The 27,974-nt window shown below is 34.9% G+C and overlaps 1 long non-coding RNA gene across 6 annotated transcripts in view; it reads left to right on the top strand.

Moving 5' to 3' along the window:
• Positions 1–27,974, top strand: part of LOC137491398 (uncharacterized) — a 56,291-nt gene that overhangs the window by 2,863 nt on the left and 25,454 nt on the right. Inside the window, exons 5-8 of one of the 6 annotated variants that reach the window (XR_015483174.1) lie at positions 2,280–2,420; positions 10,989–11,233; positions 11,386–11,448; positions 16,463–16,674. This is a non-coding gene — a long non-coding RNA (uncharacterized LOC137491398). The remainder of the gene's footprint in view (positions 1–2,279; positions 2,421–10,988; positions 11,234–11,385; positions 11,449–16,462; positions 16,675–27,974) is intronic. The other 5 variants (XR_015483177.1, XR_015483176.1, XR_015483178.1 and 2 more) reach the window with 5 other exon arrangements.

The raw sequence follows: 27,974 nt of genomic DNA, 5'->3' as shown, positions 1-27,974 counted from the left end.
AACATGCTTTAAATCTTTTTAAAAACTCAACAATACACTCTGGGCAAATGTCCTACCCTTTTGTTATGTCAGGGATGAAAACATCCACTGAATTAAACTGCTGTAAAAATGCATGAGATTTTATTTTATTTTTTTGCATGAATCTGTTAATCAACCTCAGTCCTGATCAAAATTACTAAATTGCTTAAAAAATGACAGGATTTTAACTCTTTAATTGGCAAATTTATACATGATGTCACTGATTTGGTGAAACACATAAAATGATGTATTTTAAATATAAAATGTAGTTGTGTACAGGATTTGTTTTACCAAAACAAAAGAGTAGTAGATTTGAACAGTGAACAAGGGTTAATAAATAAATATTTGACTAATAGGGTAGGGTTGTACACTAAACCTAATGCAGTATTCCTCAGTATAAACTAAATACAAGTCTTCTAATACAGTGGTTCTCACAATGGGGGTCGGTACCCGCCGGGGGGTCATGAGACAATGATCGGGGGTCGACTAGGGATTTCCAAAAATCAAATTAATTTGATTAAACTACTAGAATTATCATATTTTATCCATAACCTACCTACAAAAGAGGTTACATTAAAAAAAACAACATGCAAATAAAAAGCCATTAGCCTTTCCATTTTTTGCGACCCCTGGGGTGATTATGTAATATTAAAGACACAGCAGATTGAGTTTAAGGCACCAGGTTAAACTTTCTGACATGTTTATGGCACTCATGTAAATTAAACATAAATACAGGCCACAACTGAACAAGGAGGATGGTCTCAGAGAGGCGTTCTTCAAAATTAAATGATGAATAGACTTCGGCCTATTGGTATATGTGCGCCGGCGCGTAAGGTTTATATATTTGGAACCACCTCAGAGGGTATTGGGCGTCACGAATCACTGGCATTGTAATTTTGGGGGTCGTGGGCAGAGAAGTTTGAGAACCCCTGTTCTAACACACACATACAGACACACACATATGCATTTACAGTACAAACCCAACATTTTACAGTTTGCATTTGAACACCGAAGTTACCACTTTATATTTAGTGGCCTTAATATAAGGCTTGGTGGTATGGGTTAAGGTGTAAGGGATAGGTTAGCAATGTAGTTAGATGTAATCACATCAGTCATAAACAGTCATAAATAACAGTTGTATATATACATGCAGACAATTTTTTTAACATATGTGGAATGTAAAAATATGTTTGTACTTAGTGGGAAATAGATATTACATAACAGTTTAGGTTTACGCTCAATTAGATTTTCTGTTTCTATTGAACAAAAATAACGAGACATTTTTCCAAATTTACTGCAACATAAGAACAAATATGCATAAACTTGTGCTGTCAGAAACTGTGCATGAACCCATTCATAGCTATGAAGATAGTCAAAATCATAACAGTCATTAATGGCCTGGCACACAACTTAATATGGATGAACAGAAGAGCTAGTTTGTGTTGTTAGCTGCATAGAGACTGTATATCTAGTTTTCATAATGCTGATGAGTTTCAGATGGAGGCAGTGCTGACCTAAGGTCAGATTTAACCACTGAGTGCAAACAATTCACAACTACTGCTGCGCTTCCTGGATGAACACATGAGAACTCTGCTGCTGTTCGCATGGGACAGAGGAAGTACATGGACAAAAACACACTGAAACTAACTTGAGGGAAAATTCCATGCTATTATCTCTTAGTAGATAGACAGAGAGACCAGCAAATGAAAAGTTTGGAATGGTGGAGAACAAGGAAGAACGTTGTTCAAATTGATTCACGAAGTAACACCCATTCTTCGCAGGATTCAAAGAGTAGACCCATAGTTTCAAGCTGTTGAGATGGATTTTGATCAAGAACATTGAAGGAGAGAATTAGAATGAGAACTAGGGTCTATCTTCCAGATATATTAGCACGAATACACTCTTAAAAAATGGCAGTTAGTAACATGCTGGAACACCAAAAATGTCTTAAGTTTAACTAATAATCTTGTTTGAGCTTGGGTAGAAAGATGTACAATAATATCTGTTTAAATGCTAGTTTCAGATTCAGTTAACATTTAGAACGACCACTGTTGGCTGGACTAATAAACCTAAATCCAAGCAATATTATTAAATCTTTAAAAGTTGTAGTCAAGTTATAATATTACAAGTTCCTGTAATTTTTTGAAGAGAGAAATCAGGGACCATAATATATATCTCTGGAGCTAGTTACTAAATAAAAATTCAGTTAAGATGCTTGAAAAATTGTGCTCTATAGTAATTGTCATGTGCTTTTCTTTCAGTCTGACATTAACAGAAAAACCTGATGTGTTTAAAGAGATGGGAAGGAATTGGATGGGCACGTGGCTTCATTTGCCATCACAAATATTTCAAGACAACCCACATGACTACAGTAAGATTCCTGATGCAGAATCTAAATGTAGGTAAGTTTTTTTTTTCAGCAGTACATGGTCATTAAATGCTCTCTGAGAGTCAAAAAAACATACAGGCAAAACAAAATTATTATGTGTGACACAGCTTATGACCCTCAATGTACTGTCAAATCTTGAATGAGGATGGAGGGTGAGCAAATGAGCAACAAATGTTCGTATTTGGGTGAACTATCTCTTTAAGAACATAACTCATGCCATAGCATTGTGCTATTGAAATGAATGGTCCCATTGAATGTTGTTGTTTTTTTATTCAGCAAGGACAATATTAGGAGATAAGACAGTTTATCAAAACGATTTTAGACTTCTTTCATTTAGTCCTGTCAGCAACCATCATTAACATTTTTAGAGGAATAAAAAGTTCTGTGTTATTTGAAAAAAGAGTATTTTGAAAATTGTTAATAGCTTTGCTTTCATTTTTGATCAATTTAATTCATTTTTAAAGTAGTAATTAAAGAAAAAAATCATACATTTTTAATTGTAATTTGCAATAAATTATAAAATAAATTAATTTAAAAGTCTGACTGACATAACTAAAACAAAGTTCTATGATTATATGCATGTTACAATTTTTGCATCTTCAATTTTTGCCATTTTGTGCAGTGTACCATATAATTTTCTTATGATTATCCTCTTATGTTGCCAACAAATAAATATCTATACACATTCACAACTTACATTTACACACAACTATAAAACATTGTACATGTGGAACTGTACATGCAGCTGAAAAGAAATTAATAAAAAATCAAACTAAGTGAAAAAAGTGCTAACTTATACATTTACTGAAACATTTTTTTAATTATTTGTTATTATTTATCAACTATTATAATTTTTACAATTATTCTTGCTGTTTCTCAGTGTCAGTTTGCTCTTACCACACCATTTACTAATCTTACCATACAAAAACAATTATTTAAGTGGATTAGGATGCTCTGGTCCTTTCTGTGTTGTTTCATCTGCTTTTTGTCGTTTTCTTTTCTGCTTTCTCTCTGTGTTTTATCAATATCTAACATTTCTCTAGGTCTTATCAAAGCTGCTGTAGATCATTGCAACAGTCATCTTGTAGATTGAACTCAAACACTTGTGTTTACTAGTTTGGGTGTGCGTGCGTGTGTGTGTGTGTGTGTGTGTGTGTGTGTGTGTGTGTTCGAAAGGCTAAGCAAAGCATTAGGCTTAGGTATTGATTTCAAACTTGAGTGCATTTCAAATCCAGCTTTCATTTGTATATTTAAGAGGTGTGTGTGTTTTAGCCAGACCTTGGCTTCATTTGCATCTCTTGCTTAGTAAAGACACAAGTCAAACTGATTTGCAGCTGACAATGGCCAGACAGACCAAAGTAATATATCTGCCAAATTTTACTGAATGCGGCAGAAATTACTGTGTGGAATACTGCAATATATATATATATATATATATATATATATATATATATATATATATATATATATATATATATATATATATATATATATATATATATATATATATATATATATATATATATATATATATATATATATATATACTCAATTCCCTATCTTAGACAGGAATATAATAATCATGGCTGTTTATGTGATCAGGTCATCAAGTAATATGTAAAATATAAGAATATCATTAATTTTAGTGAATGGTTCTGCAGTTACATAGATATTCTAGTAGGTGGCGACAAGTGAAGTGCTAAACATCTGCTGTTACAAACTAGCCTAAATCACCATCTGCTATAAAAAATGTGCTTAGAGCACCATCTGCTGTTAAAAAACTTGCCTTGAGCTCAGCCAGCTGTTAAAATCTAGTTTACGAGCACCATGTGCTGTTAAAAACTAGGCTTGCGCACCATCTGCTATTAAAATCTAGATTAGAGCACCATCTACTGTTAAAAATTAGCATTGAGCACCGTCAGCTGTTAAAATCTTGCTTAGAGCGCCATCTGCTGTTAAAAATTAGCCTAAATCACCATCTGCTATTAAAATCAAGCTTAGAGTACCATTTGCTGTTACAAAGTAGCATTAAACACCCTCAGTTGTTAAAAAACTAGCTTAGAGCATGGTTAAAAACTAGCCTTGAGTTCTGTCAACTGTTAAAATCTAGCTTAGAGCGCCATCTGCTGTTAAAAACTAGCCTAAATCAGTATTTTCTATTTAAACCTATTGTAGAGCACCATCTGCTGTTAAAAACTAGCCTTGAGCGCTGTCAGCTGTTAAAAACTAAGCCCATAATTGAGAGAATAGTAAAAATTCAGAATCGATGCAGAAGATTTCTTAAAGAATTATTTTGCCACAGCTCTAGGTATCTCACATCTCTTACTAGCGTTTTCATAAGAACTGGTTGGACAAACTACTATTTAACACGGTGGTGGTTGTGATGTGTGATGTGATTAGTATGCTGTCGCGTCACAGCAAGAAGGTCGCTGGTTCGAACCTCGGCTCAGTTGGTGTTTCTGTGTGGAGTTTGCATGTTCTTCCTGCCTTCGCGTGGGTTTCTTCCGGGTGCTCCGGTTTCCCCCACAGTCCAAAGACATGCAGTACAGGTGAATTGGGTAGGCTAAATTGTCCGTTGTGTGTGTGTGAATGTGTATGTGTATGTTTCCCAGAGATGGGTTGCGGCTGGAAGGGCATCCGCTGCGTAAAAACTTGCTGGATAAGTTGGCGGTTCATTCCGCTGTGGCGACCCTTGATTAATAAAGGGACTAAGCCGACAAGAAAATGAATGAATGAATGTTTTCTATTAAGAAAAAGTGAACATCAAGGTCAGTTCTAATCTCATCTGCAAACACAATCTCTCTACATATGAAAACATAAAAATGTAATTTAATTAACCACCAATACATGAGAATGTTTTGTTTACCTTATGAGATTTTCTCATACGCTATAGAGAATGAAAATATATAGTATAAAGATAAAAATAAAGGTTTCCTAACAAACTACGAAGTACATTTGTTGACAGAATATTGTATTAGTGATGTATTTTGTTTGTAAAAAGTTAGCAAGTGTAATATTTGATGATGATAATAATAAATTCTAATACAAAACCATAACCTGATCATATTATATTTGCATATTTATATGTGTATGTATTTAAAACAAATTGCTGAGTGCAAATTAGTGGGGTCACTTCACAAAAAAATGTTTAAAACTTGTATAACTGATTCATTAATACTATGCCATATAGTACTACTTTCCAAATTAAAGGGGCAGTTCACCCCAAAATACTGAACAATGTTAGAAAAAAAAACAGCCATTGACTTCCATATTATTTTTTTGTTCCTACTATGGATGCCAAAGGCTGCTTTTTTTCCAACATTCTCAAGAATATCTTGGGTTTTGTTTTTGAACGAAAGAAAGAAATTTATTAAAGTTTTAAACCACTTGAGTGTGAGTGAGGGAAATTTCCAGGGATGTCCAGATCCGATCACGTTTTTACCAAAATACGGGAACCGTTTTAGATTTTTTTGTGTAAGCAAGTATTTTACAGTACTTTAGAAATACTCAAAAATGCAACTTTCAATGTTTTCAAACTATTCTATTTGATTTACCAAAGTCACACAAGTGGCAATTTCACATCTTTCACATCCATCACAGAAAGATGTCGCATAACAACACTTTTACCTCATAAATGTGAAAATGTTAAATAAAATAAAACCAATCCTTTTTGTTTTATAGAGAGCCAACTTATATCCTTTTGATTATCATTGTTTCTTTTGGGTTGTGCAGATAAATTCACAGAATTTCTACAAAGTATGTTGTGTACTGTAAACCCGCAGGCTTTTTTTTGTCCCATCCATAACGCATGTTTATTTTCCACATTTAAAGTACAAAACATGTTTTAAGATTGATATTTTTCTGTTCCCTTGACTCTGTGGTCAGTTGTTCTGGAAAATATAAACAAAATATAATGTTTCAATATAATGTTATCATACACTTTCTGTGCGACTTTATGTTTTGAGTTTTTACTGCAAATGTCACATCCATAACGCTGGAATTGCTCATATATATATATATATATATATATATATATATATATATATATATATATATATATATATATATATATATATATATATATATATATATATATATATATATATATATATATATATATATATATATATATATATATATTATTTTATAACACATCAATAGCTATTGGGTGGCACAGAGTTAGACCTCTTTCTTGACTGATACACAGAAACAGCAATGTGTGCGACATGACATCACTTTGTTGCAGAGACGCTATTGGATAAATGCCGGCAAAGTAGAACATGGTAGCAGCTTGAAGCGGAAAGCGAGAGTGTTTCTGGGGTCTGGTGGTGTTATAAAGTTGGTGATGACAACATTGCTATAGCAAACTGTAAGATATGTAAACTTGTGTTATGCTATGTTTTTTTTAATTAATTTTTTAAAACTTACTGTTCCACTGAAGTCCAAAAGTGAAGAATTGAGGTTATTTATCACTTGATTGTTTGAACTATCTCACATAAGTGCTCTGTTTGTTAACAGAGATGTTGAATGTTAAACTAAGCTGAATGAAATTTTAAAAAAATGAACGTCCTGGATCTGTTTCTTCACTCTGCTTTATGCTTTTTTATGTATTTGTATTTAATCGGGGTTCGGTATCGGGAGATACTCAAAATCAAACGACTTGGACTCGAGGGCAAAAAAATCTAGTCAGGACATCACTAGAAATTTAATTGCTGAGTGTATGTATCCTTTCTAAATTAAATGCAAAATAGTGAGGTTGGATGAAAAAAACCATCCTTGTCAACCTCTCTGAACAATCTCCAGACCCCAGAACCGTGTCTCATTGAACTCGCTCACACTGCTTCTAAAGCTGCGTTATTCCCCACATCAAGCTCTTGCGTTCTGCACAATCATCATATATATATCTGACCCAGTTCATACATGGCCAAAAGCAGACATTTGCAGAAGCGTAAACAGCGAAGTGAGCTTGCGCAGTCCGCCAGTTTCAGGCTCTGCAGTGAAAACGGTCACCTAGTAAAAGGCAAGAGAATGTTATAAATAAAGAACTGGCCATATATGGTCTTTTCCTCTGTGTGCGCAGCGCTATGGAAACACATCACCTGAAGGGGCGACCTGTTGACCCCTCGCTGTCACTGCAGTAGACGATGGGTGCAGATTTACGCTCCCCCAGCCGTTTTTCTAGGCCTGCCATGTCGTCTGGTTTGACCGTAATAGGTTCTGCAGCGGGAGGAAAAGTAATTGAAGTTTCTCTGTGTGTTCGTAGGTCTGCCAAGTGCGGAGGTGGGGGATCATTTTAGTGAGGGATACAGTACGCAGTGTTGGCATGGCAACAGAGAAGCACTGTTCGGGCATCGCTTATTTAGCAGAAAAGCGACATCCCAGAGAGAAGGTGGAGAGATGGTGTGAATAAATGTGAATCGCTGTTTGTCTGCCAGCAGAAGTAATGGTTATAGCAACAGGCTCTCTAGATCTCCTGATGACTGTCACCTTAACTGACTCGGTACACAGTTCAAAAGCATGAACTGTTAATAGATGGACATCTGGGGTGTAATCTGTTTAGAGCACTTGGAAATTGTATCTATAGTTCCACAGCAACTGGTTTGGCATTTTTTGAGGGACATTTGAGCGCTAGAGTGTTATGTGCATGGTTGAGTCTTTAAGTGTAGGTTCTAGTTTTTCGCCAAGCTGAGCCCAACTCAGAAAAGTGCATTCTTAAAGGAATATTTCACTCAAAATTAAAAATTTACTTCCTATTTACTTATGCTCAAGTAGTTCCAAACTTTTATGAGTTTCCTTATTCTGTTGATAAAAAAAACGGTGTTTTTTGGAGAAAGCTGAAAACTGCTATCTATTGACTTCCATAGTAGGAAAAACAAATGCTATGCTATTTTATACTATTTTAAACATTGTCAAATGTGTTCAAGAGAAGAAAGAAACTCAAACAGGTTTATATTAAGTGAGGGGTGATGACAGAATTTTCATATTTGGATGAGCTATCCCTTTAAGTCAATTTGTTATAGTAGAAAATAAAAACAATTTAGCTTATTCAATTCAACTATAGTGCATGTCTTTGGACTGTGGGGGAAACCGGAGCACCCAGAGAAGGCCCAGCTGGCACTTGAACCAGCGACCTTCTTGCTGTGACAGTGCTAACCACAGAGCCACTGTGTTGCCCAGTTTACCTACATTTTTAACATATTTTGTTTGAATTGTCACACAAATGGTGGAGGCAATAATCCAATTTGGATATGGAAGGACTGCTTTAGTATTTTGCTTTATGATGGGGTTTCACTGTTGTTTATTGGATGTGACCATTTGCACTCAAAATTAATCAGACATTGTTGTTGATTGTGGAGGGATTGTGAGAAATTGAAGGGTTGTTTCACCCCAAAATGAATATTCTGTTATTAATTATTCAACCTCCTGTTCCAAACTCCTAATCCTTTTTTTTTTTCATTTTCAGAACACAAATTAAGATGTTTTATAAAAATCATGAGAGCTCCCTCATCCTTCATGGAAAGCAATAGTGCCAAGACATTCTTGGCCTCATTTACTCTAATAGGTTTTAGTTTTAAAACGGCATTTTGAATGAAAACAATCCACATTCACATTGGTGTTTCACCTAACTACACCTAACTTAACCAAACTACACCATTGAAAGCACAAATCACGTGTCCACACACACACTCTGGCATGCGCTGAAGTGTATACACGCATATGAGCTGAAGGCAGTTGGCGGGTACTTTGAGCACAAAACCCCAAGTGTGGCTTTGCATGTCGGAGGGTTAATCAAGGATCTACTGTTGAATTTAATCTCACTATATTTGTTCAACGTGATATTTAATTCATATGGTCTCTATCTAACAACATATTCCTCCATTTTGGTCTTTTGAATCCATTACTTGCTCTGTTGGCTGAGCGCAAAATAAGTTAATATTATTTATCTAATCACGAACACAGATTCTGCGCATTTGAATGATTGCTTGCCTTTATTTCCTATATTGTATAAACTTATTGTACGTTATACTTTTATAATGGCCATTATTGATTATTAAAACTGATACTCAGTGAAAGAGACAGGGTATGTTTCGTATTTTTATTAAAAATGAAAGGAGGCAGAAATAGGCACTGTTTTGTTGCACTCAGTGAAGATGGTCATATGAATATGTAGCTACACGATGCCTTAACATTTTTGGTGTCTGTTAAGTTAACATCAAAATGAAAATTGACAGTTTCTTATATCATGTTTTCATTTTATTGTAAAGAAACAGCATAGCCAGGGTGATGTGATTGAGGTTATAAAGTACACTGTTCCCTTTGAAGATTTCCCGACATGTCCTCTGGAGTTTGTTTTCCATATCAAACTTGCAAAGTCTGAACTTACAAGGAGAGGATGCAGGACTGAACTGTGTGTAGGCTACTTAATATTGAGGAAAAAGTCTGAATCAGCTAGGCGAATGTCTGCAGCCATGCGTCCGTTTTCAGATGTCTCAATTTTTCCCCATCCACACTAAGATGGAGCAGCAGCGTTTTAAAATGAAAACAGCCCATTCAGTGTTTTTTTTAAAAACTCAAAAACTTTGGGGTAGTGTAGACGGAAGGCGTAATTGTAGCAAAACTATACGTTTTAAAATGTGTTAGTGTAAATGGGGCCAAAGTCCAGAATACAAAGTTGTTTTTACACACAAAAGCATTTATTTGTAGATTCTTTGGTTGCAGTTTAACCACTAAATTTGCTGGAATGTTTTGAGAATGTCTTTGGTTTCTTTTCTGGCGCTCTTAGATTTCATCTAAAATATCTTAATTTGTGTTCAGAAGACAAACAAATGTCTCAGGGGATTGGAATGGCTTGAGGGTGAGTAATTAGTAACCAAATTTTCATTTTTATGTGAACGAACCTTTTAAATGGACTAAATGATTGCAGAAACACAGCATACATCAACAGAGAGAAGTCTATCATTTTCACTTTAAGATTACATTTACACAACAATGAAGTACTCAAAATGGAAAAGTTATTCCTTTGTGTTGTCGACAGGTTTCTCACACAGCAGACATGTGATTTTTGTTCACACAGATCTACAAAAATTATTGTTTTTTTGCATGCTAGGCTAGTGAATGGCAATGTTAATATGTGAAGAAACACCACACACCTGTGCTTACCTGTAGTTGTCAAGTATTTGCGCTGGACAGAACGCATAATATACCTGCACATGATGTCACCATTTTGCAGTGTACATGATTCAGAAATATTTGCAGTGGATGCATCAAAATATATGATCAAAGAGCATAAAAAGTTGAATAGTGTACTATAAATGGCCACTAAAACTCAGATATATGGCATGCTAATTAAAACATGGATGAATCCTTGTCAATCAAGTCAATACTTATATACTGTATATTGATTTGTTCATCAGTAGTGATACCTTATATTGGAGTAATGAAATGAACAGCTGTTTGTTCAGTTTGTAATTTAAAATTTGGTTCCATTATGTCCGTGGCAAATTTACTGCTTGTGATCTAATGTGATGCTTTGTAGTTTTGCAAGAACTAAATATAAAGCAAACAATCTCTTTTGATTCAGGATTTTTTTGAGGAGGGATCAGAGCGAACCTAAAATAATCCTGGTCCTGCATGGCACAGGAGTAAATATTGCTTTGCGCTTGTGTTGAGTCTCAGACAGGATTCTCAGAATGAGCCAGACAGAGCCCCTTTGTTAATTTGGGTATTTTATGTTTGCACTTGACACGTCGCTGGATGCCGATGCAGCTGTCCACCACACACTGGGTTCATCTTGTTCCACTGTGGAGGAATTTGCATGTTGTAAAGGTGACACTGTTTTCAAGAAAAAAATGAAAACATTTGGATTTTAAAAGGCTTTTAATTTGCCCAAAAACAGAATTTGGGGAGCTGAAAATGCTTTTTTAATGTTTTCGAAATCATTGTATTTGAGTAATGCATTTTTATTTTCACTTTCACAGATCAGCATGAACAGTGTTTGTAATGACAACACCATCATACGCAGACAAAAAATAGATGCAAAGGTAAAACATTTTTTCATACATTCTTGTATGACTAAGTGCAAGTTCATCACAGAAAATACAAGAAAATCTTGATATCTCATTTAGTGTGCTTTCAAACGAGCACATTTAGTGCACCTGAGTTCAACTGGAATCTTCTAACCAAGATTGAAAACATCTTTATTATAATAAAAGATAAGAAGTATTGTTAAAATGCAGCTACATACAGTTGAAGTCAGAATTATTTGCCCCCCACATAATAGTTTTATAACTCATTTCTAATAACTGATTTATTTTATCTCTGCCATGATGACAGTAAATACTATTTGACTAGATATTTTTCAAGACACTTCTATACAGCTTAAAATGACATTTAAATGCCTAACTAGGTTATTTAGGTTAACTAGGCAGGTTAGGGAAATTAGGCAAGTTATTGTATAACAATGCCGTGTTCTGTAGATTATCGAAAAAAATATAGCTTAAACGGGCTAATAGTTTTGATCTTAAAAAATGTTTTTTTTTTTTTTTTCAAAAATTCAAAACTGCTTTTATTCTAGATAAAATAAAACAAATAAGACTTTCTCCAGAAGAAAAATATTATAAGACATACTGTGAAAATTTCCTTGCTCTGTTAAAGATCATTTGGGAAATATTTAAAAAAGAAAGAAAAATTCAAAGGGGGGCTAATAACTTCAACTGTACATAAATTGTCATTATATTTGACAAAATGTTAATCATTTAGACTAGGAATGCAGTGATTCCATTATTTTAAAACCGATCCGATCCAATAAAAAGAATTCTAAAAGTATTGGTTGATACAGATACCGATCAGATCAGTTATAGAAACTGTAAAGTATTTGTTCTTTAGTATACAGTTGAAATACTGAAATGTAGGCCTAAATATATAAGCATCGTAGAAAGGATAATGCTTCAAAGTATGGCTATATTACATACATTATTTATCCTTTTTAATTGCATTATGGGACCTTCATCTTTTTTCCAACAACTTTTAAGCTTGAAAAGTTGGAAAACGTGTCTTATGAGCATTTGAATAGTTAATAGTAAAGCGATAAATATATAAAATAAAGTGATTATACATTATCAGGGTCTCTGCAGGGTCTTAAAAAGTCTTAAAATGTCTTAAATCTCAAAATTCAAATTTTAGGCCTTAAAATGTCCTAAATTTACTGAAATGTTGGGTTGTAGGTCTTAAATCTTTTTTAAATTTTTTTATTCATGTATAGCTACCCAATCTGGCCAAAACCCATACAATCACCAACAATCCATCTCAATAAAACTATATAATATAAAGGTCATTTTTAACTCTATTTATCATAATGGTCCAATTTTTTCCCTTACAATAACATTTGTTTAAACGTGCTTCATGTATTTACTGCTAAGGACACCCACCTGGAAAGATTGTTATACTTTTAGATTATAATAGTTTTTAAAAACTTTTTTTTTATTTTAAAGAAAGTTTATGTTGAAAAAAAGTGTATGGATACAAGTAGAGTTTGCTTGTTTTTACACAATATTAAAAATATTTTGCTAAGAAATAAAATCTAATTTAGTAATCTAATATATATATATATGTATATTCATTTTTTTATGTTTAATATATAATATATATATATCTTTTACATTTATTATTGTATTATTAAATGTATTAAATTATAATTTTGTTTTTGATGGGGCAAATAAAAATCTTTAATAAAAAATCTGGGCCATTTGACACATTGCTTATAAGTCAAAAATGTAATTTATAATGGTCTTAAAAAGGTCTTAAAAAGTCTTAAATTTAACTCTGTGAAACCTGCAGAAACCCTGATTATATTATTTTAAACTACTAAAATGTTAATAAAAGTCACTTTAGTAAATTGTAGAGTTTTCAAAAGTCGACAGAGCAGAGATAAACATTGCATAATGCAATTGTAAATGAATTATAAATCACACTTATAAATAAACAGAAAACATATGTGAGTCACAAAACATGGAAACTGTTAATTAACAGATACTTTTACAGTGTAATGTGAAACTAATATAATATTCTCTCTAATTTATTTTTCCAAAACCACAACAAATGTTAAATGATGATCACAATGTTTTAATAATCTTACACTATGCAAAAGTATCCTACCACGTTATTCAATAGTCCAGTGAGATGACCAGCTCTCTTATATTGCTTTTTAAAACTGAGACTAGTTACTCAAAATTCACCTTTAAAGAGCATGATGGGAAAATTGGCCTTAGTGTTACTTCACCTGGTCTCCCAGTTGACTCATTTCTGGTCTTTTTATCTGATGGGCAGCAGTACAGTGGCCTGTGGAAATATTATGATTCATGTGACCCTCTCGGAATACACAATAACCAACCCACTGTTAAGCATATGGGGGAACTCATTGTGAGACCAGAGGCTGGTTGCATAAACAGCTTGAACTAGTATTGAAAAGTTAGTTATCCACTTATTTTTCTTCTAGACTGGTCATAAAATATAATGAATGAATAAATTAATGCAGATAGTATGGTGGCTAAGTGGTCAGCACAGTTGCTTACCATAAGAAGTTTTTTGGTTTAGGTCCCGGCTGGACCAGCAGGTCTTTCTGTGTGAAGTTTGCTAAATTGAATGAATAAAGAACTGAAAGAGTAGCAAAAAAGGTTGATTGCTGTATTTTAAATACATTTTGAAACCAGAGCTTACCAAAACAGGTATTGTCAGAAAAGTGGCTAATTCATAAAAGTACATACAGTTTGATTTGTAAGAAAATGTATGATTTAGAAAAGGTGCTTTCCTCCCAAACCCCACCTCTAAACCTAACCTGCATTGTGGGATGAGCAAATCATACTAAAAAAAAAAAAAAGATCTCTAAATTCATACAAATTAGCCACTAAATTGTAAAGTTCCGTGATTGACTGAATTGTAAAGTTGCTGATATTGTGTTGGAGATGTATGTTTGTGCAATTTGCCTAGGTTTATTTGTAAAGGACTGAAGGCTAGACAGAAAGGGAAAAGAGATTCTCTTCAACATTTTGCACACCCCAAAATTATATATATTAAATCATGTAGTATTTATTCATTCATTTCCCTTCGGCTTAGTCCCTTTATTTATCAGGGGTCGCCACAGCAGAACTTATCCAGCATATGTTTTATGTTTTCAGCATATGGATGCCTTAAAAATGTTTAACTCAACAATGAAACATCAAACATAGCTTTATTTTATATGGTCAATCAAATGAATAAAAAAAATGCAACATATTTGTTTGGGCCCAAACTAGAAAACCAAATGTAAAAAAATTGTATTAGTTTTGCTTAAGTTGCACACTAGTTTTGTCATGTATGAATATCATTTCATCATAAAAAAACTGTACAAAAGCATGCACGTCTCTCTAAATTGGGTGCTCAGCCAAAACCGCAAAAAGTACAATCAAAGGCGGCAACACCAAGCCTCCAAAAATACAAATTTATTAAATTAAAAAGGCCGACACAGGGCATGTAACGTTTCGAGCCACCCGGCCCTTTATCAGACAATGATAAATCATTTCATCATAACCCTATTGTATAAACATATACATCATGCTGACGATCAAAAACAAAATGTCATAAAAATCACAGGCGGTTGTCGTCTGACCGAGTGCATCTTAAAACATGGATGACACTCATACAGCTTGAGAAGCATACAGTTCTTTAGGATCTATATAATTTGGAAAATAAAGAGTTGCATTTTAAGGAAACAGCATAGGAGGAAGTTGCCGCGGGCCTTGGTGCAGATGAAAAGAAAAAATTTAAAAATTTTTATAGACAGATGACTAGATGCGTGTTGCTTCTGCTCTCCATACGTGCGCGTGTGATCTAACAGACGTGACTCTCAACTATTTTGACAAATACACACTGATGTTGCACGCTCACATTGATTCCAAGTTGGGTGTTTGTGATTGGGTCAATTCATTCATTCATTCATTCCTTTTCTTGTCGGCTTAGTCTCTTTATTAATCTGGGGTCGCCACAGCGGAATGAACCACCAACTTATCCAGCAAATTTTTACGCAGAGGATGCCCTTCCAGCCGCAACTCATCTCTGGGAAACATTCACACACACACACAAACACACACACACACACACTCATACACTACGGACAATTTAGCCGACCCAATTCACCTGTACCGCATGTCTTTGTACTGTGGGGGAAACCGGAGCACCCGGAGGAAACCCACGCGAATGCAGGGAGATGGGTCAATTCAATGTCAATAAAGAAAAGAACCAATGGGCTGCAGATTATGTCACATGGGCCGGTCTATCTGAAACAAAAAGTGTCTTACTTTCAGAGCGTCACAGATCATAGCATCGTCAATTAATTAGGCAGAAAAAACAACAGGCTGCTAAGCGTTTCAGGGGCCGATAATAAGAAGATGATTAGCCCCGCCCAAAAAGTACGTCAGCCCAGCGGGAAACTGCCCGGTCTGCCAGATGGCCTCTGCTTCCAGCTGCAACCCAGTACTAAGAAATATTCAGACACACTCATTCACACACACATACACTAAGGCCAATTTAGTTTATTCGATTCACTTAGCGCATGTCTTTGGACTGTGGGGGGAACCGGAGCACCAGAAGGAAACCCACGCAAACACGCGGAGAACATGAAAACTCCACACAGAAATGCCTATTGACCCAGCCGGGACTTGAACCAGTTACCTTCTTGGCGACAGTACAAACCACTGAGCAACTGTGTTGCTATAATTTATTATATTTGTTATATTATAATAATTCTATATTAAATAAATACTGTAGGCAGTGATTTTAAATGTTTTTAGATGATGACACAATTAAAATATTTATGTTTTCAAACAATATTCTTCTAAACTTGTATTATTTATTTTATTTCATGAAACAGAAAAAGAGAACAATGGTGGAAGAAATTTGATTAAAATCATCAAGCTGATAGAAATCTTTCTTTAAATGAATCATCTTAACGATTGTCTTTTATTTGATCCATTTAAATCTCACTGTCAGATGTGTGTTTTATGCAGCATATCTCTTTTTCAGTAATTATGGAGATGCTGTGTGAAAGTGGGCCAGCTCCTCATAGACTCAGCAGGAGCTCTCCTTAAAAGGCCAGGATGGATGATGTCGACTGTCTTTTTTCCCTGTCTCGTTCTCGCTCTCTCTCTCTGAGGAGGAGGAGAGGCCCAGTAAGCTTTGAGAATCTCATCATCTCATCAGAGAAGCTTATGATATGATGACTTCCAGGAGAAGAGGTGCGTTACCACACACAGTTAAGCAATGACTTCTTGTAATAATGCTGATCCAAAAAGGTCCATTTGACTCCTGCTCTATATTCCACATAAGCCATTCAGTAGTTCTGTGGGATGAACAGATCAAACTTTAAGCAGCAATTCAATGATAATCTTTACCCTTGGTGGGATTTTAAATCCTATGAATGCATTTTTGAGGTAGTTAGTTGAACTAAGGCCAGATTTGAAAATAATAATAAGATTTCAAGTAAATCACAACTAAACTTTAATAAAAAGCCTTTAAAGGTAAACAATAGGGCGGATTTAAGAATTGAGAAGAAAATGTCATTTGTATTTCTTGATCATTTTCTCACAATGTTTCTTGACGTTTGCAGCACTTTACCTAATAAACTTGCAAAATGGTCTAAGTTAAGGCTTGTACAGCATTTTTCGAGATGTTTTTCTGAATTCAAACCCCAAGCGATTTTCACCGGCGTATATGCAAAATCACTCCTTGATGTTAGATGCCGCTACACAACTTCAAGCTTCTGACACCCGCTTGTAACACAGAAGAAGAAGACAGAAAGTTGACATGCTTGTTGTTAAAGTTACTGGCGATTCGAACAAGCATGAATGGTTCAAGTAGCAGCTCCAGCTCTAGCAATGAAGAAATTATTATAGTTTACCAGCGTTCATATCGCCTCTGGGCCTCTTCTTCAATGTGCGCTCGCATTGACAGTTTTGTGCTTGAGCGCCTCCAAGTGCTGTTTACTGTAACTTCAGCAGCTCCGTGGACGTGAACAAAAGAGCCAATCTGATTGGTGAAGAAGGTTTTGACGTGGTATGTCAATACAAACAAACGAGCATTAGGCATTTCTTTAAAAATGACGCTTTTGCACCTGCAGTTTTGCACGTTGGTGTGCACGATCACATTGACTAAACCTTTGTTTAGTCACAAGGCCTTAAACCTCCACCAAAAACGTGCGAAAAAAAGCGTCCTGGTTTACACAGACCTTTACTTTGAGTGAGTTAACATTTTTTTAATAAAATCTAATTAAATAACAAAAAACAAAACAAAAAAAAACAAGAAAAAAAAAAAAAATATATATATATATATTTATATATATATATATATATATATATATATATATTAGGGATGTAACGGTATCAGAATTTCACGGTACGGTAATACCTCGGTATGAATGTCACGGTACGGTATTTATTGAATCATTTACAGGAAAAAACAAAACTTATGAAAATACTCCAAAAAAGTGCCAAAAGTTTCAATGACATACAAATTAGCCATCTATCTGTAAGCTTTGAAACAGGAACTTCAATTTTAATAACAAAAAAATATTAAACCATGTAAAAAAATTAAGTTTCAATTTAGTATTGTTGAAAACTCATCACATTTAACATTTAATCACTCACTCACTTAGATAGAGATGGGTTTAAAGGAAAATCATCATATAAATATAATCTGGTAAAAGCTGGTATCTCTGGGCATTTACAATGTCCCCTGCAAAAGAAAAAAAACCCTCTCATTTGGGACTGAGGTTTCTGGGACAAGAGAGATATGACTTGGCCCAGGTTGACATATATATATATATATATATATATATATATATATATATATATATATATATATATATATATATATATATATATATATATATATATATACACACACACACACACACACACACACACACACTTGGATGATGCAATGGCACCAGTGCGCTCACCACAAAATAGCTATTGATGGAGTGGAAAGACATTGACAGAGCCATTTCGGTGGATGGGGATGGTTGGGAGGCCATGCGTAAGGTTCAATGGAGGGAATTTAGCCAGGGCAAACTCCTACTCTTTATGAAACGTGCCATGGGATTTTTAATAACCTCAAAGAGTCAGGACCTCGTTTAATGTCTCATCTGAAAGACGGCGCTCACTGACAGTATGGTGTCCCCTTCACTATACTGGGGCATTATGACTCACGCAGACCTCAGGTTGAGCGACCTAGTTTTCCTATGTGGTCTCCCATCCAGGCACTAACCAGGCTCAGCCCTGCTTAGCAGTGAGTTACCGGACTTGGGCTGCAGGGTTATATGGCTGTGGAATATAGGTATAATAATATAGGTTTTGAATTGAGGGTAACTAAGGATCAAAACCATGTACAAATGGAAAAGATTTGAATGCAGACAGCAGTGTTGTTAAAACAATCCCCATTAACACAATTTCACTGAAACAGTGGTATATGTGGCAAACCAGAAGGTGGCGATTGTTGATATTGTGTAGGTCAAGTATTCACATATGCCTATAGACTAAATATGTAAAATGCATACGCATAGTGTCAGCTTTTCACACAATTGCACTTTCTAGTTCAGAAACTGTATCATTCTCAAAAACGTTTAACTCTAAAGTAAAACCTTTAAAGTGTAAATTAGGGTTTTCAAAAGTATCATCTTTTTTACCAGTCGATACTGATATTTTAAGAATGTCTATTTCCTGCTAACCTTTGTGTGCTGTTGAGCACATTTTTAAACAATGCTGATTGGCTGTTATGTTCAATTCCTCAACAGATAAGCCTGTGATTCGCTCTGAAGGTCAACATTTTACCACTCTTTACTGCTGTTCATCAAGCACGAATGCAGATACAGTTGCAGTCAGAATTATTAGCCCCCCTGAATTATTAGACATCTTATTTATTTTTTCCCCGATTTCTGTTTAATGGAGAGAAGATTTTTTTTCAACACATTTCTAAACATAATAGTTTTAATAACTCATTTCTAATAACGGATTTATTTTATCTTTACCACGATGACTGTAAATAATATTTTACTATATATTTTTCAAGACACTTCTTTACAGCTTAAAGTGACATTTAAAGGCTTAACTGGGTTAATTAGATTAACTAGGCAGGTTAAGGTAAATAGGCAAATTATTGTATAACAGTGGTTTGTTCTGTAGATTATCGAGAAAAAATATAGCTTACAGGGGCCAATAATTTTGTCCCTAAAATGGTGTTTAAAAAATTAAAAACTGCTTTTATTCTAGCCGAAATGAAACAAGTAAGATTTTCTCCAGAAGAAAAAATATAATCAGAAATACTGTGAAAATTTCCTTGCTCTGTTAAACATCATTTGGAAAATATTTTAAAAAGAAGAAAAAAATTCGAAGGGGGCTAATAATTCTGACTTCAACTGTATCTGTGACTGTATTTTAATTTTTCATGCCCTTCACTCACTAAAATCCCTCCTTCTTGTTCACTCTGTACGTTATTGATTAAGTTACACAAGTGTCCGCTACTGACAGAACATCTGAATGGGTTTAAATGGAATGCCCTAAATCGGGGGGCTCAACTATGTTCCTGGAGATCTACCTTCCTGCAGAGTTTAGCTCCAACCCTGATCAAACACACCTGAACCAATTAATCAGGACCTGAACAGCACTTGATAATTACAAGCAGGTGTGTTTAATATGGGTTGCAATTGAAATCTGCAGGAAGATAGAGCTCCAGGAACAGGATTGGCCACCCCTGCCTTAGACGCTTGATAAGTTGGGAACTACGCTGATGTCATGTCATAATCACATTGCATTCTTGGGCATATAGGTGCTGGAGTGAAAATATGAAGCTGAATCTGACGGTATGTCCATGTAAACTTCTGTTGTTAACCTGGAGTAGAACACATTTTAAAATCAGCGGGGACTCTCTCAAGGGAACAAGGGAATTTCACAAGTGTGTTTTTATTTAGAATTTTTTTATTTTATTACTTTTATTGGGATAGGATAGAGGAGGACAGACAGAAAAGCAGTGGGAGCAGAGAAGGGATATGACCTCGACTCGGGAATCGAACTCGGGTTGCTGTGAGCACCAAGATTCCATATGTCAGCTCATTTAACCACTAGGCTATTATCAACAACACAAGCGGGTTTTTAAAAATGGACTGGCCTGCAGTCTGGGTTTACAATTGGAGAGGGGTGAAGCAATTACCTTCAGAGCCAATCACTGTCTTTTCTGTTTAGCATGTGAACACAATGGCCAATCAACAGTGTTTAGATCACCATAAAAATTGAATTCTGGCATCATTTACTCACCCTTTACTAGTTTCAAACCTTTATTAGTTTCATTCTTCTGTTAGGCACAAAATAAGAAGCCTGTATGGAGGCTTTCAACATTCTTCAAAATATCTTCTTTAGTGTTCCATAGAAGAAAGGTTTGGAACTACTTAAGGGGTTAAATAGAGAAAAACAATTATTTTGGGGTGAACTATCCCTTTAAAAACCTGTTCAATGGCTCTCGAATGTAAATGGGATATGTACTTATTTAAAATTTCTAAATTTGTACTGCTCCTTTAAGTGCTCTGCTCAATAGTCCATGTTTCTCAGAGTGACTCAAACTGTGGTTCTGGCTCATTTGCAGCTTTGGACTGAGCTCAGAATGAGAATGTCGTTAATAAAAGCATAATTGACTGCAGCTCAAGCATATCACAGCACCACTGGACCACAGTCAGCAGGTGCACTGGTATATTAGGGAAGTGAAATGACTTCCCCCTCATTGCAAAAGAACAGAAGAGCACAGTCAGGAAATCTCTGGAGAACAGATTTATCACCATTCTGAAAGATGAGGGAAAATAAACTGCACTAAAATCATCATTTTAGGTAGCTGTGAGAGTCATAAATGAATTCATTAAATACACAGCAAGTGTTGAACCTGTTCAGGGTCCTTCGCATTAAAAACAGCATTCACGATCCATTTTATTTCTATGATGTGACATATTTCAACACATATGCAGCATGAAATTGCAATTTATGTGTGTTGCTCAATATGTGAACCCAGGCTAAAAAGTAAGTCCTAATATTCAAGTTAAAGACTCAAAGGTAAAAAGTTCAGTATCAACCTCAAATCCTCGACAAACAGCCAATGGTTTTTCGCATAGACTTTTGAAAAAATTTGAAATGTTTATAATATTAAAAAAAGTTTTGTACATCATGATTACCTTTAGTAAAAGTGTGAAATTTACAAATATAAACAGTACAAACCTTGACAAGGGCACTAGTTAGCAGATGAGTTTTGATTTTGTCTTATTTACAGCTATAGGTTATTTTCACATGACGTCATTGATGATACACGAAATTCAGATGGAGGGCAGAAAGGGATTTTTTTAACATAGGAATCGCTAGCAGAACATCAAAATGTTTCTGTTTTATGTTATTTATAGTTATTTAAATCAGCTTGAATGAGAAATTTTAAACAGGTTTTATAAACTTACAAAAGTTTTTGCTCATATAGGGGGGCAATTCAAGAATCTGGCTGAAAAACAGAAGAAAAGGTGGCATTTAATAAAGATTATTTCAGTACATGCATGTGTACAAATTTTTTTGAATGCAATAATTCATTTGAAAACGCTAATAAAGATCATATACAGGCCTAGCTATGTGTATTATGTTAACGTGTTATATAAAAATCTGATTTACATCACCAAAACTTATATAAAATCCAGAAGAACATAAATAACGTACCCTGCCATGTAATTTCTGCAGTGAAATCTCCATCTTGTTTTGTAATAATCCAAGTCTTTACTGGCGTTTCGGCAGAATAAACAACCGTAACATTGAATGTTTGTTGACGGTAAGTTAATTAAGCGAAAAACGCTACCATTGCGGGCAAAAATAGATGATTATTATTGTGGAGCACTTATCACCTCTTACAACAACAAAAAAGTTGTGTAGAACTCTTTGTTAATGAATACTACAGTATATTCAGTATATCACAGTACTACATATACAGTAAGTACTTTGACGGATTAATTCAAGTAAATATCTATAGTATGGTTACTATTTACTATAGTATTTTTTCATGCGATAGCTTACAGTATTTACCGCCTTGATGACAGGCAAATATATTTTAGTTCAGTAGAAAACTCTGCCCTCTTCATGGTAAAAGGATCATGACCAACATATGTAGTTATTTTCTATTTATATCGCCTTTGAAATGTGGTAGAAATCGCAAAAATACAGACTTTCCCCTCTGTCTACCATTTAGTTTTTTACTTACTGCCCTCCATCTGAATTTCACACATTACCAGAACCAGGTGATTGAAAACTATATATAGTACGGTATTATTACTATATTTGGTCAATCTGATCCATCTTTTGGGTCTAAAATGTTTTGAGCTTGTCCACTTTTGACCATTTTTAAAGGCAGTTGATTTTATGATGACTTTTTTCATAACTTTGGACATTATTTGCTACAGTTCTTGTGTTTTGCTATGAAATTACACAAAATCATCTCATGAAATGTTTTTTAATTTATTTCTAGAACCATTGGACAAAATCCTGAAGAGACTGGCAAACAGTTTCAATTATTTCAACAGCCAAAACAGACCTAAATCAAAATTTGTTATTGTAAAAAACAATGAATTTTGTCAATGAAAATGTTGGAAATTATTGTTTGGACTTTCGTCAATTAATTAAAGGTTAATTCTCAATTTTCTTGCATCTCACAAACAAAATGTCCGAACTGTTTCAGACTTAAGGTTGTGTAATTGGGTCCCAAATCCCAGACCCAATTACACAACAAGGAGACATTCACTTCTTCAGAGTACGGTTGATAATCTTGAGTTTTCAAGAATTCTGACACACTTTTTCCACTAATGAATGTCAGATAGAGCTTCAGTTACACAATGATAGCACAAGAAAGTCTTGAGAGGATGTATTATGCAAGCTTTTTGTGCCTCTTTGAGCAACCTCACCTCGGGCTTTGCGATGCTCCTGTCTGAAGTGTGTGTGCGGGCTGTTATTGTTTCTCTTGAAGAGGGCAGAATCTGCAAGCCATCTGCTGTTATCTCTGGAATGCCGGACTTCGCTCATGGACATATATGTACCAGCGCTTTGACATTTCTGCTATATTTAGCCGTTAGTCGCCGTTGGAGGTTGTCGCGATGATGTCATAGCACCTCTCGAAATACATCCCAGTGTTTATCTTGGGCTGCTCTTTGGGCTCGCTTCTCATGTCGTGTTTGTTTGTGTTTATTAGTGGTTTTCTCATTTTTTCCATCATTAAGGGCTTCCTCACAAGTACAGTTTGCTATTTTCTTCCCGCCGTAGTGTGGACATTGAGACATACTTATCTTTTGGAATTACGAAAATGAGGATTTATGGAACACTTTTACGGTTTTGCAGTTTGATCTTTTGTATAGTCTTGTATTTCAGGCTAAATGAAAGCTAACCGTTTCTAAGGACCCCAAATTGGAACTGAAATCAAAGCTAACCATGATTAAGCCTAAAAAAAGCTAACTATTTCTAAGGACAGGTAAAAATTTATGCAAATAATCCTTAATTGAAACTGAAATTAAAGATTACCGTGATTTAGGTTAAATCAAAGCTAACCATTTCCAAGGTCAGATAAAATTCATGCAAATAATGCCAAATTATAACAGATTTTTGCAAAATCTTTAAAATGAGTGTTATTTTAAATATATCTAGATTGTGCCACTCTACAAACTGTGGCTAATATTTAAGTTTGAAGTGATATTATAATAGCAGTGCTGGTTTATAGGTTATGGTAAATAATAAAATGTCTACATCTTAAGTTTTTAGGTTATACAAAATTCATCTTGATGTTTAAGCTCAGTTTAATGTGATGTTCATTGACTTTACTTGTACATTTAATTTGACTCAACTTTAACATTTAAGACAGTTACATTTTTTGACATGGTTCATAGAATTTTTAAATAACATTCATTCATTTTCCTTCAGCTTAGTCACTTTATTCATCAGGGGTCGCAACAGCAAAATGAACCGCATATCTTTTACGCAGGGGATGCCCTTCCAGCTGCAACCCAGTTCTGGGAAACATCCATACACACTTATTCACACACATACACTACGGGCAATTTAGTTTATTATGTCAAAGTTTATTTTGATGTTCTGTTTATTACATTTAAGTTTCACTGCATCTACATGCTAACTAATTCTCATTAGATTATAAGTAGACTGTTAGGTTAGGGTTAGGGTTAGGGTAAGTTGACATGTACTTGCAAATTTATTTATAGTCAGGTAAGTGTCTGTTTAGCAGCAGTATCAACAGATATTAAGCAGACAGTCTACTAATACTCAAATGGACCGTCAAAATAAAGTGCTACCGTTTATTCAATTCACTAATAGCACATGTCTTTGGACTCTGGGGGAAACCAACACCAAACAACATGCAAACTCCACACAGAAATGCCAACTGGCCAAGCCAGGACTCGAACCAGTGACCTACTTGCTGTGAGCAGTGCTACTGAACAGTGATAACCACTGAGCCACCGTGCCACCCCTGGAATTTTTATATAACAAAAAATGTAAGATTTTTAAAATGACATTTTACAACAATCTGTTCACAAAACACCATTTATTCATTCACATTTGACATGCCAAAAGGCTAGTAACATGCTATACATGTTAGCAACATGCTACATAAAGATATAAAAGACTTTAAAACATGTTAGCAACATGCTAAAAGGCATGGCCTAACATTTTTGCATATTACTTAAATGTAAGGTCTTTCATAGCATTATGTAGCATGTTGCCAACATGCATAGAATGCTGCTAGCAATAATTAGCATGCTGTAAGCATGCCACTTCCATTCTTGTGCGTGGGTTGCAGCTTGAAAAAACTTCAAAGAAAAAATATGAAATAAGCATTAATAAAGTCTTGGCTTGGTCAGTTGGAGTTCTGTGACTGTGTGGAGTTTGCATGTTCTCCCTGTGATGGTGTGGGTGTCCTCCGGGTGCCTTAGTTTCCCCCCACAGTCCAAAGACCTGTGCTTTAGCTGAATTGAATAAACTAAATTGGCCAAAGTTTATGTGTGGGAATGAGTGTGTATAGATGTTTTCTAGTACAGGGTTGCAGCTGGAAGGGCATCCACTGCGTAAAACATAAGTTGACGGTTCATTCCGCTGTCATGACCCCTGATGAATGAAAGGACTAAGCTGAAGGAAAATGAATGAATGAATGAATAAAACACAACATTGTGCTTTTAGTTATAATTTGTACAAAAATCTTCAAGATAAAGCTTGTACTACAGTTTTTTGCACATTATTCAAATATTATCTGAGGTATTTTTATGTAGGTTGTTTGTGTTTTTGCTGTCAGTATATATAATATGTATAATTACACAGTTGCTTCGTATATACCTTGATTTATATAGTATTGCACAATGTATATGTGTGTGTTTGCATATTTTGGCTTGTGCATTTGTTAGCATTTCTGATTTACGATGTGCTGACAGTGGAAGTGCCTGAGGCAGTTCAAGAAGCAGCACAATGACTGGTTCTGCAAGTGCCATGTCACACACTCAAACACACATACATGCACACAATACACAGCAGTCAGGAGCAGATCACAGCTTGTCACAAGCCGCTGATAGATTCCACTGCAGATTGAGAGGCGTCAGTTTGCAATAAGTACACAAGCCATGAACTTTCTGCCCACTGTAGATGGCCTGGATGACCTGACACCGTGCCCCGGCCAGGCAAGTTTCCAGCAACAAGTCATATATCTGTCCATGATAAAAGTAGTCTCGCATAGCCAAACATTCAGGCTGATGGCAGAAGCTCTGGACTCTATCACAGCTTTCATTGGTCAAGTGGACAGCATGTGACCAGCATGTTGAGAAGCCAATCATGGTCTGCTTTGGTCAGTGTTATGTTTAGGTGCATGAAGATGTAAAACCGAAGTCTCTACAATAACAGACCAGCAAGAATGATGTGCATTTAGTTGATAAGAGCTCATTATGACAGTTGTAAACACAGCAGCTTCTTTCATATAAGGGTTTAGTGTCACAATGGACTTGTTTCCAGGCAGAACTGTAGAGTTCAACTTGATGACAATGTTAAGCTCTCAAAGAGTTTCCTGTCTTGCCTATTGATGAGTTGGTTGGACCCAAAAGTCATGGGTCATGAGCGTCACCTGTGCAGCATACCAGTTTTGAGTCCTACAAAGGAGCTCGGAAAGTATAAATGGAAGAGTGAATACAGGAAGGATTAGAGAGGACCAGGCCTGCATTGATGACTTTATGTTGCAGTTTTGTTTATGTTTGTGGGGCGTCCACAGTGTGCGGATGCCAGGAACCAAAAGTGATGGTCTCTCAGCCAGTTAAGGACCAAGCTTCAGTGTGTTTGGAAAACTTGTGTCCGTTAGCAGGCGTGAAAGAAAGGAATGAAGTAAATGATTCTTGGTCCAGTGTTCTGTCGATGTGTGCTACCTTGTCAGATTGTGCTAGCTCACATTCAAAAAATACACTGCAAAAAATAATCCAAAAATCTGAAGCTGCAGGTTGCCAGAATCTTTTTCCCCTTTTTCTAATGGGTTCATTATTACATCGTGTTCATATTATAGCATCTTGTGAACCTCATGCTACATCAGTTTTAGATGAAAGACACATTAAAGTTACAGTAGAAATGCAAAGTAAATTTCTAAATTTTATTGTAATTAAACATTCCTTGTTTTATAATGTTTTATATACAGTTAAAATCAGAATTATTAGCCCCGTTTATTTTTTTCCGCATTTTCTGTTTAACGTAGAGAACATTTTTTCAACACATTTCTAAACATAATAGTTGTAATAATTCATTTCTAATAACTGATTTATTTTATCTTGGATATGAAAACAGTAAATAATATTTAATGTAAATAATATTTTACTAGATGTTGTTCATGACACTTCTATACAGCTTAAAGTGACATTTAAAGGCTTAACTAGGTTGATTAGGTTAACTAGGCAGTCTAGGGTAATTAGGCAAGTTATTGTATAATGATGGTTTAAAATTTAGCTTAAAGGGGCTAATAATTTTGACCTTAAATTGTTTTTTTTTCTGAACTGAACTAAACTTTTATTCTAGACAAAATAAAACAAATAAGACTGTCTCCAGAAGAAAAAATATTATCAGACATACTGTAAAAATTTCCTTGCTTGGTTAAACATCATTTGGAAAATATAAAAAAAAAAAAACATTCAAAGGTCAGCTAATAATTCTGACTTCAACTGTATATCTTGCATCTTTCCTAAAAAGACTCATGGCTGTATTAGATCAAAAGGGTGTTAAACACTGAGCAAAGGGTCTAAACACTTAGGACCATGTGATATTTCAGTTTTTCCCTTTTTAATAAATCTACAAAAATGACAAAAGTTCTGTGTTTTTCTGTAAATTTGGGGTGTGTACATTAATGAGGAAAAAAGAACTTAAATTATTTTAGCAAATATCTGCAAAATAACAAAAAGGGAAAAATTTAAGGGAGTCTGAATACTTTCCGTTGTACAGTATATACCATTGTTTTG

This window comes from Danio rerio, chromosome 4 (genome assembly GCF_052040795.2).
Source record: "Danio rerio strain M-AB ecotype USA chromosome 4, GRCz13ab, whole genome shotgun sequence".
Lineage (NCBI taxonomy): Eukaryota > Metazoa > Chordata > Actinopteri > Cypriniformes > Danionidae > Danio > Danio rerio.
The sequence above is the reverse complement of the archived record's forward strand: the minus strand, read 5'-3'. Positions and strand labels throughout refer to the sequence as shown.